General features: G+C 44.5%; 1 protein-coding gene across 4 annotated transcripts in view; it reads left to right on the top strand.

Annotated features, from left to right (window-relative positions):
* The window catches only part of OPTN (optineurin), a 543,667-nt gene that overhangs the window by 70,132 nt on the left and 457,640 nt on the right, over positions 1 to 15,895 (top strand). The gene's annotated exons all lie outside the window — the stretch shown is intronic.

The raw sequence follows: 15,895 nt of genomic DNA, 5'->3' as shown, positions 1-15,895 counted from the left end.
TAAGCAGGAAATAATGAACAGAATATTTGTATAGTGCAATTTTACAACCTCCTGGATGTTTCAAAACATTAGTGTGCAGGAAATGCTGATGGACTAAAGAGAATGGATTTCAGAGTGTGCCTTAATAAGGGAGACTGGGGTTGGGTGTCTTGTAAACTAAGACTCTCACTTAGCTCTACAAACTTTATTTTCACACGCGTGGCTGTCACAAGAAAACTTAGTTCAAAGCACCAGTAATTGAATGTAAAAAAACATGTTGTTGTAGTCCCACCCAACCCCACTCAATACATAGTTTAGTTTGTGCTTTCTAGGTAACTAGCATTCCCTGAACAGTGATTCACAGACCATTTTGTTCTTTACAATATCACACACATTGTACACAAGTACTCCACTATGAAAAGACACTTTATGCTTAAAAGTTCTTATTTCAAGAGGCTCATCCTGTTGCTGAGCACAATTAAAACGACCACATAGAATATTATTAAAACTGCACTAATACATGAAAACAATATGAACATTTATACCACAGTGGAAATATCATTGAGCAAACTAACAGCCGAAAACCTACTTCTGCGCTCTATACTATGAGAGCACAGAGTAGTGTAACTTGCAGCTAGAGTTTTTTTATGTAAAATCTGGGGTGAAAGACCTCTTCTGCTAAGTGGTCATTTGATGGGAGTTTTATACTGTTGCTTTATCTGATAGGAGAATTTCTGACATAACAGAAGGAAAGTCTGAGAACCTGGGTCTTCGATGCATTCTTATAAACAAATAAGGTAAAAATACATCAGTTCGGACAACATTGTTTATGTTATCATTATTATCATCTGACCTTAAAATAGAGATAACAAGGCACTTATCCCAGACTGATGTCTCATCAGGTGTCTTATTGATACCATTGTTTGAATGGCTTGATAATTTCATAGGTTCTTGCAAAGATAAGGACAGGTCAAGTCAAGTCAAGTAGAAATTTATATAGCGCACTACATACCCAGAGGGTCTCAAGGCGCTTGAGGAAGAGGGAGAATTACTTATCGAATATCCAGGTTTTAAGCTGTTTTCTGAAGGCTAGGTGGTTTTGAGTAAGGCGGAGGTGGATGGGAAGGGAGTTCCAGGTTTTTGCCGCTAAGTAGGAGAAGGATCTTCCCCCCATGGTGGTTTTGTGGATGCGCGGAACAGCGGCGAGGGCTTGGTTGGACGAACGCAGCTGGCGGGTGGGGGTGTAGAATGATAGTCGCGTGTTGATGCATTCGGGTCCAAGTTCGTAGAGGGCTTTGTGTGCGTGGGTGAGGAGACGGAACGTTATCCTCTTATTGACGGGGAGCCAGTGGAGGTCTTTCAGGTGACCGGAAATGTGGTCTTTGCCAGGGATGTCTAGTATGAGTCTGGCGGAAGCGTTTTGGATGCGTTGGAGTTTTTCTGAAGTTTTGCAGTGGTACCGGCGTACAGGGTGTTTCCGTAGTCCATTCGGCTTGTGATCAGTGCGTGGGTGACCGTTTTTCTAGTTTCGGTGGGGATCCAGCGAAATGTTTTTTTGAGCATGCGTAGGATGTTGAAGCATGATGATGAAACGGCGTTGACTTGTCTGGTCATCGAGAGTGAGGAGTCCAGGATGACGCCCAAGTTCCGTGCGTGGTCAGTCGGGATGGGTGCTTTTCCTAGGGCCGCTGGCCACCAAGAGTCGTCCCAGGCGGAAGGGGAAGTACCTAAGAGGAGGACTTCCGTTTTGTCCGAGTTCAGTCTAAGACGGTTGTGCCTCATCCATTCGGCTACTTCTTTCATCCCTTCGTGTAGGTTGGTTTTGGCGGTGTTTGGGTCTTTGGTGAGTGAGAGGATCAGTTGAGTGTCATCAGCGTAGGAGATGATGTTGAGGTTGTGTTGTCGTGCGATGGTTGCGAGGGGGCTCATGTATACGTTGAAGAGGGTAGGGCTGAGAGAAGATCCTTGTGGCACGCCGCAGATGACTTCGGTGGCCTCTGACTTGAAAGGTGGGAGGCAGACTCTCTGAGTTCTTCCGGCAAGGAACGAGATGATCCAGTCCAGTGCTTTTCCTTAAATTCCGATGTTGTTGAGGCGTTGTATAAGGGTGCTATGACAGACTGTGTAGAAGGCTGCAGAGAGGTCAAGGAGGATGAGGGCGACTGTTTCTCTGTTGTCCAGTAGAGTTCGAATATCGTCTGTTGCTGCGATGAGGGCGGTTTCGGTGCTGTGTTTGGCTCGGAAGCCGGACTGTGAGGAGTCGAGGGATTTGTTGGTTTTGAGGAAGGCGGCGAGCTGATTGTTGACGGCTTTCTCAATGACTTTGGCCGGGAATGGGAGGAGCGAGATGGGGCGGTAGTTTTTGAGTTCGGTGGGGTCTGCTGTGGGGTTTTTCAGAAGGGCGCTGAGTTCGGCGTGTTTCCAGCTTTCCGGGAAGGTGGCGGAGTTGAGGGAGCAGTTGATGACGTCTCGGAGGTGGGGTGCGATGATGGAGTCTGCTTTGTTGAAGATGTGGTGGGGACATGGGTCTGTTGGGGATCCTGAGTGGATGGAGCTCATCAGGCGAATGGTGTCATCAGTGGTGATTGGGTTCCAATCATAAAGGATGTTCGAGGGGGGTTTAGGTTCGGAGGTGGGCTGGGTGGGCTGGGTGGGTTGGTCTCCGGGTTGGTTGTCGAAGCTGTTATGGATGCCGGCGATTTTGTCGTGGAAGAATGAAGCTAGTGATTCGCTAAGGACTTGAGAGGGAGTGATGTTGTTGGTGCTGGCGGTGGGGTTGGTAAACTCTTTGATGTTGAATAGTTCCTTGCTGTTGTGGGCATTGTTGTCTAGTCGGTCTTTGAATGCTGATTTCTTGGTTGTCCGGATAAGTTGGTGGTGTTTACGGGTGGCGTATTTGAAGGCGTCTTTGGTGATAGTGTTTGGGTCTTTTTTCCAGGCTTTCTCAATCCAAGTTTCTTGGATTTCTTAAGGTCATCGTTGAACCAGGGGGCGTTTTTGCTGCCTAGCTTGATTTGATGTTTTTTGAAGGGTGCTAGGTTGTCGGCGCTGTGGGTTAGCCATTGTGTGAGGTTGATGGCTGCTTGGTTAGGGTTTGACGAATAGTCAGGGGGGTTTTGAAGAAGCGATGTGGAGATCTGGTCGATGGTGATTTTGTTCCAGTTTCTTCTCAGAGTTGGTTGAGGGTGGTTGTGGATCGTGGTCTTTTTGTAGTTGAAGTGGACGCAGCTGTGGTCCGTCCAGTGGAGAGTTGTGGTGTGATTGAAGGAGATGTGCTTGCTGGAGGTGAAGATAGGGTCGAGTGTGTGTCCTGCGTATTGGGTGGGTGTGTTTACAAGTTGTTTGAGTCCGAGATTGGCGAGATTATCCAGAAGGGTGGTGGTGTTAGTGTCGTTGCTTTTTTCCAGGTGGAAATTGAGGTCTCCCAGTAGAATGTATTCCTCGGAGGGGAGGGCGTGTGGGGTGATGAAGTCAGTGATGTCTTCACTGAATTGTGTACGGGGTCCTGGTGGCCTGTAGAGGAGTGTGCCTCTGAGTGTGGTCTTGGGGTCGGTGTGGATCTGGAAGTGAAGGTGTTCGGCGATAGCGAGGTTGACGTCTGAGCTGGTTGAGATGCGGATGGAGTTCTTATGGACGATGGCGATGCCTCCTCCTGTTTGGTTGGTGCGGTCCTTTCGGATGATCTTGTAGCCTTCCGGGATGGCTATGGTGATGTCTGGAGCTGATGAGGCATTCATCCAGGTTTCTGTTAGGAAGGCGACGTCCGGAGAAATGGTGTAGAGTAGATTCCAAAGGTCGATGGCGTGTTTGTGAACCGAGCAGGTGTTGAGAAGGATGCATTTTAGGTGGTTAGCGTCGGAGCTCTGTTTGGAGTTTGTGGATTTGGTGTGGGTCTTGATGCAGTCGAACTTGCAGGAGTGGCATGTGAAGGGTCCATGGGTGTGTCCTGGGGCGGCTTGGTGGCAGTTTGGTGGGCGGCCGGGGTTAAGGGCTGAGAGGGTTGCGGCGTCGTATGTAATACGGGAGGGCTGGGATTTGCGGGGTCCTGGGGGTCTGGCGCTGGGCGCGGTCGGGCGTAGACGGGCTTACCTTTGGCGCACCTTTGGCGCGGCCGCAGCGCGTGGCCACTGCGCGTAAGTACATCTGTCTTATATGGAGAGTGTAGGGGGCGGAGCGTGGGAGGGTCAGCTGGGAGGCGGGAGAGGGGAGGAGACACGGGCCACGAGTGACCAACAACAAAATGGACGGGCAGAAAGCGAAACTGGGCACAGTTCCACGAACACGACTGAATTGAAGAAAATAAAATAAACAGAGCAATGCAGCGCGATCTGGTATAGGAAAAAATACAAAGAAATACAATTAAATGATACCAGGCGCTATGATGGCTTCGTGGCGCTTTGGAGATGCAGGCGATGGCGGGGCGCGGTCTCAGAGGCAGGTAATGGGCGCTACACAGCGTCGAGGCGCTCAGTGGGTAATGCGGCCAAAATCATCAGGAGGAGGGGAGCAGTCCACCAGGGAGTCGAGGTGGGGATCGTGGAGGAGCGACCGCTACGGAGCTAGTCCAGCTGGTCACAGGTGACATCTGCATTAAAGGCAGACATGTCAATGATTAGGCAAAAACAGAGAAAATTGAGTCTCGGCCTGCCTAGGGACTTTACCTCATGGGTCTTAGGGAGATTGTGATAAAGCAATCCAGTGGCAGCCTCTCCTAGTGCAAAGGAGGTTGAGCAAGCCCATTTAGGGAAGCTGATGATAACTGCTTTGAGAGACAATTAGACAACATTTTCTTCAGAAAGTAAGGATAACCATAGTGTGCATACATCTGTGCAAGAAACAGAGACGCCAAGCCTCTAGCCTAATTGCACACTTGCATTGTGTACTCTATGTAACTAAACAATACTGTTTACCTTCTTCCAGATAGAAATTGGTAGACTAGTAGTTTTAGGAGCCGGCCATGGTGCAGAGTGGCCCGGGACCTATGAGTGATTGGCTGTGTGATTTTTCAAAGACGTGGAAGCGGAAATCGATGGATTTGATCATTTTGTGAACTTGAGAACCCACGGATAGGGTGCAGTCAATGAGCATGCAAAGATCTTTCCCAAAAATGGCACTGAAATGATATGGGCCTAGTCTGGTGTAAAGGAGAAAAAAGTTAACACACACATCTGCTACCTTTGCATTCCGAATATAATTAATTCTGTCTTTTTTCAATCAAGCTTGAGGCAGTTATGGAACAACTATACTTTAAGATCTTACAAACATGCAAGGGGGACTTTAGGGGACAGGTGACTATAGGGAGGTCTGCCCCCGGGATATTTTGAGGAAGTTGAGCAGTCCGACGACTGCTCGAGGTTTGGGCTTTTTTTGGGCTACTTATGAAGTCATGGGGAATATATGCTGGCATTTTGCGGTACCAGCCACCATTTTGTCCTGGTGACTGACACAGTGGTTGGTACCTGGTAGATAGCATTTTAGTCTCTTTGTAGCGTTGGGTAAGTTTTGGTTGGTTTATTGGTGTTCGTGGAGTTGTTAAATAGGGTAGTATATTGTACTTAAAGTGCTTTCACTAACTCGGCAAAGGCAGCGACTGGTGTATTGAGTGGCAAGAAGGTGGCCCAAGCTATAAAGCTGTTGGCGTGGTGCCTTGATTTACTTGTTGGGGTGGCGTGGGTACTGCGGCCACATGGCGGTCGTGCTGCAAGGTAGGCTGTGGGCCTGCTCACCACCGCACTGGACCACTGTGGCTGCAGCAATTCAGATAGGAAAAGCAGCTCCTGTGAGGGCTCCGTTGGGCCGTGGGGCTGATTTTGTGCACGGTTGCACGTGGCTCCAGTAAGCGGTCGAAGCTGATGCGTGGCAGTGCTCTCTAATTTGGGAGCTGTTGGGATGAGCACAAGACCTCTGGAGTTAGGAGAGGCCTTGCCGGTTCAAAAAGTGGGCAGGGCCGCCGTAGATGCACATGCAGCCTTGCAGAAAGGCTCTTCAGGGCATAAGGGCCAGGGTCCTGTAAAAACAAGGATAGTGAGGAGCATGAGGTGAAGCACCAGGTGGAATTTGTTTCAATTTACCATGATTTGTTGGAGGGACAGGTGGGTTTTGGTGGTCAAGGCAAGTTGGAGATGTTAGCTCAGGGGCATCGCAATGAAAAAGGTGGAACCCCATTGATTGGGACAATGATACTTGGCTCATGAGGGCTCCGGAGGGGTCAAAGAGCAGGGGGTCCAAGGGCGGCAGGGAGGCGGGAATAAGCAGGAAAGGGAGATACAAGTAATGGGGCTGAGGCAGGGACTATGAAGGTGGCTACCTGGGGGCTCAGGTTCTGGATGACTTGTTGTCTCCGTCAGTGGCAGTTGCCAACCTGGTTTGGAGTCATGAGGACAATGCTGACCAGGAGAGGAATATGGTTGATACATATAGGCCTATAAAGAGTTCTAGGTTGTACGGTCCCATAGGAAGGTCCCCTTTGAAAGTGTATGGGAAGGCAGGTCAGGGAGGGATCAGCAGTGGTAATTGAGGGGAGTGGGAGCTGAAGGTCCGCCTAGTAGGTCTTTGTCAGTAAGCAACTTGAGATCTCTGGTTCCCCCATGGGCAGCGTCGGGGGAAGCGCACACAGTTTTGGGTGACTAGTATGAGGTGTCAGGTTACAGGGTGGCACAGATTATCTATGGTAGAAGCACACCAGGCCTTGTTTCTTCTTCTTTGCAGGGTGACAATGAAGGGGTAGTAGTGGCAGACTTGTGAGAGGTTAGCTTGTCTTGTTTTCCTTGAAAGTAAGAGAAGGCTAGGGCCCTGGCGGCCACCTGGACGGCGTCGGTGGATGACAAGATCACCGCCCCAGGAAGGTCTGGTGTGCCACGGTGGTGCAACACACACAGGTGTGGTACATCCACCAGCAGGAGAGCGTACAGGATGATCCATCCTGCATCAGTGGAGAGGGGAGAGGGCTGGGTATAGCCCACCTGTGTAAGTTGGTTTGTGGAAGGATGGACGACAGAGGATGCCCAGTGAGTGGTTGAGGCAAATATAGTGGAATTCTCCATTCTTGATTATGAATAGGAGAGCTTGGAAGAAGAGAAGCTTCATGATGATGAGGAGGTTTAGACTGTGGAAGCCGGTTGTGGGAAGAAGGCTTGGGACCGGGAGAAGGGGGGAAACTGGGCGGGGAGGCCTCCGGTAACCCATATGCCCCTAGTATTTTACAGGATGTATGTGGTGGGCAGAACAAGGCAATGAGGTGGAACTAGGTGACAGGACAGTGGCAAAGCGGCAGGCCTCCAAGCAGACACCAACCATGGGGCCAGGTAAGATACCGTTGGGTGGGGCGTACACTGCCAATATATCTGTGGGGGTTGAGGCAAAGGAGCCTCTGGAGTGCAGGCAGACACAAGGTACTTGGGGCCACAGGGAAAGTGGAGCTGGTCAAAGAACATCCTGGGCCCTCAAGCAAGGTTGTGGTCAAAGGCACAAGTTCATGGTCTGGAGGGGACATCACAGGGGAGACGGTTGTAGAGTCTGGGAAGCGTGAAAGACCCGAGAGTAAGGAGCTGAAAATCAAAAAGTTGCCTTACATGGGGACATCAAAGCCATTAGGGACTCACCTCATGCTGGCCACGAAGGAGAAAATCTGGAAAGGGAGTACGTTGAGATGCTGAAAATGCTCATTGGGACCTAAGGTCCAAAGAAGGCTCAAAGGAGGAAGAATGTGGGTTATCCAAACGGCTGAGGGTGCTGTGACTATAAAGAACTGGAGGGCATCATTTCTTATAAATGCTAGTGTGTACTGTGAAAAGTACCCAAAAAAAGTCTGTCGCACTTTTCAAATACATGGACATCATCAAAAAAGCCCAGATAAATTACAGGGGTTATGAATGGGTACAATATCATGACGAATTTCAGGCCTGCATGGCATTAGATCTGGAAGCACAAAGGGGGGAGATTGACACGAACTTCTGTCAGCATACTATGGGACCAGTCAAGTTGTGTAGAATGTTTTTTACAGTTAGCGGTATACCAGTTGCATACCGGCTCATTCAAGGGCATCCCACAGGGGGAGAGTAGTCCGCTTGGAGCTTGCCTGGACTTCAACAAGAGACTCTGCAGGAGGGAGTATTGTAGGTTCAGGCATGAATGCTCAATATGCTCTTGCAGACATGTCTTGGTCATGAATTTATTTATTACTTGATTAACAAAAATAATTACAATTAAAAACATCAAGCAAAATACATAGAAGTGATGTAATAAAAGATCTGATAACCCATTACGTGTTCATTCCCAGAAATCTACAATAAAAAGGATTAGCTTTGTTACATTATGCAAATTTGCTATAAAGTGCGTGTGTGCACGAACCTGTATCATTATATACCATAAGGTAAATAAACAATAAGGTGCCTTTGTGTGCTTTAAAACCTGTTATCTTAAATTACCCTAAGGCTAGAATTTTAAGCAATAAGTTCCTTTGCACAAAAGAGCAATTGAAGTGCATCAATATTTTCATATTTTCTGTAAGGTCTAATTACCATAATTGCTTAGACAATAAATCCTTCAGGATGTCAGCAACCTAAGGACAACCATTATGATTCATTAAAACAACTCTTAAATAGCAGATACCAATAGTTTGTCAATAGTTATTGACTCGTCTTGACTGGCTGATCTTACACCAGCTTTAAGAAATAGAGGTTTTAAAAGTGCACAGCATGATTTTTGCAATTTAGGGCACGCACATACTATGTGCAGTAAGGTTTCATGTGGCCACCCACACAGTTTACCTTTAGTACTTGACCATTGCTGAATCCAGATCAGCGTACCCTCCTTGGTTGAATCTATGCCCAGTCTTATTTTTTTAAATGTTTCTTTCAATTTGGCCAAGAAATGTCCCTTCAGATGAGGCTGGATTTGCAGAGACTGATGTGAACCCATCACGAACCATGAATGAGATTTTGCTGCTAAGGCTATTTACCCACATTAAATTAGTTGATTTTAGTTTGTTTTTTCAAAATTTGTTTAATGCTGGATATTGTCAAGAGGGGAAACTGTATCTGTAGCTCAAACCTTTGGAAGCATATTGAGATATGAGATTGCCAGGTATCTGTATAGGCAGAGTTAATTATTTCATGCCAACAAATGTTCGCTAAGGAAGCATAGTCAGATGAAAACATACATTTCAGAAACAAGCCTTGCGACACCAGCGACTAACTTTGAAGAACAAATTCCAGTCTAATTTCTGTTTGTCTAATTGTCCTGGGGATCCTAAAGATTGATTTATAAGCCTTTATTTCTAGTAGGTCCAATAATTTTGCATCTTTCCACTAGTAATAGGCGAACCATATGTAATAGTTGGCTATAGCTTTGCTCTCATAACGATCAGAAGATGATCATATGATGGGCATCTCAATGATTTATGTAAACATTTAAAAGAATAAGTTAGGGTTGCAGTTTTTGCCCTTTGGTCTTTAAAATGACTGTTAAATGAAACTCTATTGTCAAATAAATTCCCAGGTAATATATGTCATTACCACTTCAATTGTCCCTCCTCTGGCCCACCATGATTCTGTCTTAGATTTTGCCAGGCCGATATTCATGATGTTAGGTTTTTTAACATTCAATTCCAGGTTATCCATTAAGTTATCCTCATCAAATGCATTAATCACTCTTTGTAGGCCTATCGAGGTCTTACTCAACAAAATAGTATCATCTGGCTATTCTAGATAACTAAAGTGCACCTCACCAGTTTTTGGAGGATTGGCATTAATGGGCTCTAGTTGCTGAAGTAGATCTGGCAAAATTAAATTAAAAAGGCAAGATGCAAGAACACAGCCTTGCTTAAGCCCATTATTGGTTTCAAAGTTTTGTGATGGCGTGCCACCGTCGCCTAGCTTCACCTGGACCCAAGTGTTAGTGTAAAGGAGTATTGTAGCATCTAACAATTTTCGTGGAATAGCCCAACCTACCAGTTTTTCCCATATTGAAGCTCTAGGAACTGAGTCAAACACAGCTTTTAGGTCTATAAATGAAATAAAAAATTTTTTTTAAACTTTCCATTTAGAAAGTAAAGTAAGGGCCAACAGATTGGTAATGGTAGATTGGCCCTTAAGAAACCCTGTTTGATTGGTTGGGATTATACCTTGCTGTGCAGCCTAGTTTTTAAGATTGAAACAATACAGGGGCAATACTCAATGCCAATACCTCATTGAACACTGGAGTTAACACTTCAGCCCACATATTAATATTGTCACAGAATATGGCATTGGAAAGCCCATTTGGGCCTGGAGCGACATAAGAGAGTGGCTATATCATTAGAATTTATAGTATCTAAATCAGTCTCCAAATTAAAACTGCTCTCTTCCTCTATATCTAACTCACTAGAATTCCTAACGTTATTTGAATGTTCCAAGTCATTAACCAAGATCAGGCCACTCACTTTATCTATATTTGGCTTGTGATTTCATCACTGTTCTGGCACAAATCTTGCATATTCTTATCAAGAACACACACACCATACAAATTAGTAATAAACTGTACCCATTCATCTTGCATAATGTTGATACTATAAGCCCTGTTGCCTCCCCTTTCGAGGTTATTGATGATCTCCCAAAATATTTCTCTAAAAGCATGTAATAATTGATGCTATAGCCCAGATTGATAACGTGATTTAGTCAACCAAACCTCTCTATATAAGCTTCTCAGGGCCATCATTTTATCTTTAAAGCATAAAAAAGATTGTCTGTGTCTATGATAAAAAATATCCCGTGCAGCTTTATTAAGGGAACGTTTTAATTTAAGTAACTGAGATGTATACCATTTGTTAAGGGAGAATAATGAAGGATTTATTCTTTTCGAGTTTGAACTGTAAGTTTTCCCACCAAGGATGAAGTTATATAATTCCATTTATCTAGCATTGTACTTGAACATGCCCTAAGCTGACACTGGACGTTGTCCTTTATTATTGTTTCAGCAACCTTAATTATTTCTACTTGTTTATCCGAATTCCATATCTCTTCAAGTTGTATGAAGAATGTACCAAATTGACAAGCTCATTAGATTTTTTTTTACAGTTTATTGGCAGTTGTGGTATTACTATCTGAGGGTTTTGGTCACTTTCAAGTTGAGGAGTTGCCTTATATTCTATAAGGTTTGGGCCCAGTTTTTCTGAGATAAAGGTATAATCAATAATTGAGTCATGCTTGGACTGTTTAAAAGATGGAACTGACCTTACTTTGCACAGGGATTTTTATTTTAACAGGATTAGTCTGAGCTAGTTCATATTGTCACAACACTCATTTGGGAGACCATTACTCGTTCTGTTTAAGGAATTAAGTGACCAGATGTAAGTTAAGGTCACCAGAAATAATCAAACCAACTTCTGAGTAACAAATTGCTAATAAGCTTATGATATCCCATAAGACACAGCTGGATTGTCTTATTTTTCATCACACCTGAATGAACTGTAAACATTATTATCTTATGGCAATTAAATTGCAGAAAAAATGCATTGTAACCATTCCAACTGTATATCGACTACTTCTACTGTTAAATTTAGTTCAGTTGCAATATAGCATGAAAGTCCGCACTTTGCACAGCCTAGTTTATTAGCACGAACAGCGGGGAGATTAAATTCAGTGAACCCAAGCAATGGAATTGCTAGTTCTCTCTGTGTTTCTTGTAACATTAAAATATCAAAAGTATTTAAAAATGAAAGCGTGGACCCACTAACGTCAGATGAGGAGGGGGAGGAAGACTGATGTGCTCTAAGGGTGAGACAGGGGGGATGATGACAACGGGAATGGGGGAGGGACCCAGGACCCAGAGGATAGGAATTGAGGGTAGACAAGGGTGGGACTCATGGAAAGCCACGTACAAGAAAGCCCAAGCATGCCCGACATTTCATTAAGTGCTTGATTCATCGGGTGTAAACAGTGGTACGCACAAGGGGAACGCCCTTAGATTCAGCTAATGCAACGCTACCTATTCATTGATGACCGCAATGTGATTTCTTTGTTGCTTTCTTTTTGTTGTTTTTATAAAACATAGAAAAATAAAAACCTCTATTGATCAGCAACTTATCGCTATTTATGGGCCTTTCAGTTTGCCTTGCAATTGCCAATTTTCTTCTAACCACTATGACCAGTTGGAGGCCTTAACCTGGTGCAATGTATCCATCAATACATGATTGCGGCCGGCCCTATGGGTTGTAGGCCAATAGCTGTGTAATATTGTAAGGTACAATAAAGGTTTTTTTTTTTTTTTTAAATGAAAGAGTGTCCGGGTCGGCTAGCAAATGGGCCAGACCGTGCACATTCCACAAACAAATTCTCAATTGTAAATCTTTATCATTTGCAGCAGGCAAAGATACATTTTCATCTCTTAGGGGCACATTTGCAAGAGTTACCGGAAGCCAAGTCCAATCCTCAAGCTGCATTTTAGTGTTAGGTAGCAATTAACAGGTATGCACTCCCTTCAGAGTATTAGTAATAAAAAGATCTGTCTTACAGGATGATTTGCCTATTGGGCCACCTGCACCTCTGAGTAATGGGGTTGACTTTTTGCTATCAACCTTCTAACTTTCCTTTTCCACTTTTGGGACAGGAGCCTCTACAATAGAGGGATATTTTGAAGGGGTACAGTTCTTAACCTCAATGCCCCATTCCATTAAATGAGAACTTAAATCTAGAATTGTATTTACTATTTCATGGGTAGTCCAGGTTGTTATAGTGGATTCACGAGATGAGTTAAAATGTATTTGTTTAAACTATACAAGAAGAAGATCAGTGGTTTTAATGAGTGATAGATTAGGGATGGTTGAGAAGTTTTACATATGAATCCGATTAGTATCATGGATGCCCCTCGATTCATATATAGGGTGAAAGACTAATTTTGGGTTATTAGAGGTTTTCTTTTCCGACACAACCCTTGAAGATATTGTTAGACATAGTTTACTATCATCGACTAAATGGTTGATTTGATGTCTTCTAAGAGATGGTGATCGCTGAGTCACACTGGGCCTTTTTCCCTCAACTCAACAAGCCCATTGCATGTTCTGAGTTGCATGGTCTTGAGTCAAAAGCGCAGTGAGTAACAGGCTATTTCTTTATTAACGTTTCCATGACTTTGCTTACTCTCACTCCAGTTCGGAGTCCTACTGTCAATTTGCTTAGAGACTGCCCCATTATTAGAATCCACAATATCGGTAGCCGCCATGTCGATTATGGTCACAAACTTTTTTACTGTCCGTCGAAGGGGGTTGTACATCTCTTTTCGATTCTGGATACATGTAGTTTGACTGAATAGAATCAAGAAGAGTTTCTACACCCTTGTTAGAACAAACCTGCCCTTGTAATTTCTGACTGACTGGTTTAAAGAACGGATAGCAGTCACCGGGTTTAACCATTGAGACCACTGAAACCATAGTTTTTTTACCTTTGTTCCAAGCCTTCTCCAGCCTTTTCCTGGCCTTTGTGTTAGCTCAGGATCCCCACTAAGACTATCAACTAAGGCTGTAGAATAGACGACCAGACTTTTTTCTATATTAGCGTTACCTTGTGAAATAGGACTTTTCATCTAATGCAGTGGCGGGGCCCAAACCTACTTCTATCTTGCCCAGCTTAGGCCCCAATTATATCACTGGGAGCCTCTCGCTGAGCAGGTTGAAACGTTGTACTTACATTGTTTACGCCTAACCCTGGACCAAAGTGGTGAATTGGAAGTAATTCTGAGTTTGGTTGCACAGCTAGTTTTTTTACTTTTTACTTTTTCAATAAGCGATCCTACTATAATTGGTAGTTCAGAAACATGATCTTAAATATGTGAACACAAACATTTAATTAGTTAATTATTGACATCAGACTGGGCTCTTACCAGGCTCTTACCACCAAGTTGGTTAGATTGTGTAGTTTTGTGTCTATTCCTGCCACATAAAGTGTTTAACCCCATCCCTGCTGATGACGGAACCGCTCCGTCATCAGCTACAGTTGAGCTGTGCTGATGACGGAGCGGATCCGTCATGGCCCGGCCGCCGCGCCTGCGCGGCGCTGATTTCGCGCCTGCGCAGCAGTCTTAGTGAGCGGGGCGGGTCATGACGGAACCGCTCCGTCACCAGCACAGCTCAACTGTAGCTGGTGACGGAGCGGTTCTGTCACCAGCATGCAGCGGCCGCGCGGCCGCCCCGCCCCTTTAGCGCTGCGGCGGAATAGCCGCCGCAGCGAAAGGGTTAATAGTTCCACTTGTATATCGAGTTTGTTGGAATGAAAATTTTGCGCTGTTGCAATTGCATCCATTGTACTCAACAGATTTCGCCACACTCCGTTGTTATCAACATTTTGATGTTTAGGGGGGCACACTTCTGCTAAAATTGGAGCATCATATTTGTCCAAGAATGAAAAATCTGCGGTGTTCAGGGAGTTGTCAACTTAAACTGACTTATTTATCCCCTGGTCAGGGCTTCTAAGTTTACATTTTTGAGGAATTAAAGTTAGTTGTGAATCTGAAAACTTTTTTTCGCTGTCGCATATAAGAGACTATAATAATCTTTATTGCTTGATTAATTAAAATCTTAGCAGTCTGTACAATAAAACAGGTAATTAGCACTATTTCATATTCCCTTAAAAGCTGAGACTCTGTATTCTAAAAACTAGAATGTTACTAGTTAAAATTACATGTACTAAAATTGTGTTACGCTTCATTAGTTCAGGCAGAGTCTGTATGCAAGTCTGAGTGTTAAAAGCTAAGACACTATATTCTAAAAAAAAAAACTAGAATTTGACTAGTTAAAATTACATGTGCTAAAGTTGTGTTGAACTTCAATAGTTCAGGCAGAGTCTGTGTACAAATCCTGAGCTTTCGTCTTCTCCTGGGCCCGGATATACGTTGTTACAACGCATGCTTCCACAACGCAGGCCTTCCAACGCAAGCCGTCACAACGACCTGCACTGGGGGGGGCTGGATAGTGAATAGTTCAATTCACCATTCCAACTCAAGTCCCCGTGGATAGTAGGGAAGGTGTTGGATAGTAAACCAAACCACTACCCATCCTAGAACGCCCCCCAGTGCAACTCAACGACCCGCGTCGAAAAACCCACACTGCAAAGGCACTACGTGGCAAAAGTTGCGTCGTAAAGTATGTTTCCCCCTGGGCCTATGGGTCTTAGTTGGGATCATAGGTGAGCACCTGGCAGGGAACCTCAGGCGCAGTTGAATATGCTAGAGTTTCTTCGCCTAGTTTTGCCTGTGCTTCTTCCATAAAACGGACAAAGCTGCAGAGTAGCCTTATGTTGGCCCATTCGAAACACGCCTTTACTGCCTGTCTGCAGGACCGAATATGCAGTGCGTTTATATGTGGTTTTAACAGTTCTCTTCTCTCCAGGTCGAGAGCCTTACAGATACACATATAAGACACTAAATGAATGTATGCCTTTTTTTCTGGTTAGTGACTTTATTGTGGATTCACCTAAACTCACAGACTCTCTCATTCTTAGATGTAAATATAGGCGATTTTAGGAAGACTATGATCAAATTGGATGTCATCTAGACAAATAACAGAGGCATCCCATTCACTTAAGCCCCTGTTACAATTAATTATAATCCAAGCTTTATCTTCCGTCTGCAAGTGACGGATCTTTTCAGCTGACTGCATAAATTGAGCTGCTGACTTGTTTAATAGACAAACTTCAGGGACCAGATCAAAACGGACTTGGGCTTTAGCAACTATTACATGTGAATGCCCGCATTCATATGGAACATTTTTTTACATCTGATTCTTTTAACCAAAGATAGTGGTATCAGCAGATTGTGGCAAGCAATTTCTAATTTCATCACCCTGAGATAATGCACCATCACATACAACATGAACTGTTGGAAGGCATATGTTTGCTAGGGCAGATGTAGATAAAAACTCCCCATACTCATCTTGAACTTGATCTGA

Source organism: Lissotriton vulgaris, chromosome 1_1 (assembly GCF_964263255.1).
Source record: "Lissotriton vulgaris chromosome 1_1, aLisVul1.2, whole genome shotgun sequence".
NCBI lineage: Eukaryota > Metazoa > Chordata > Amphibia > Caudata > Salamandridae > Lissotriton > Lissotriton vulgaris.
This window is presented reverse-complemented; position numbering and strand designations above follow the sequence as displayed.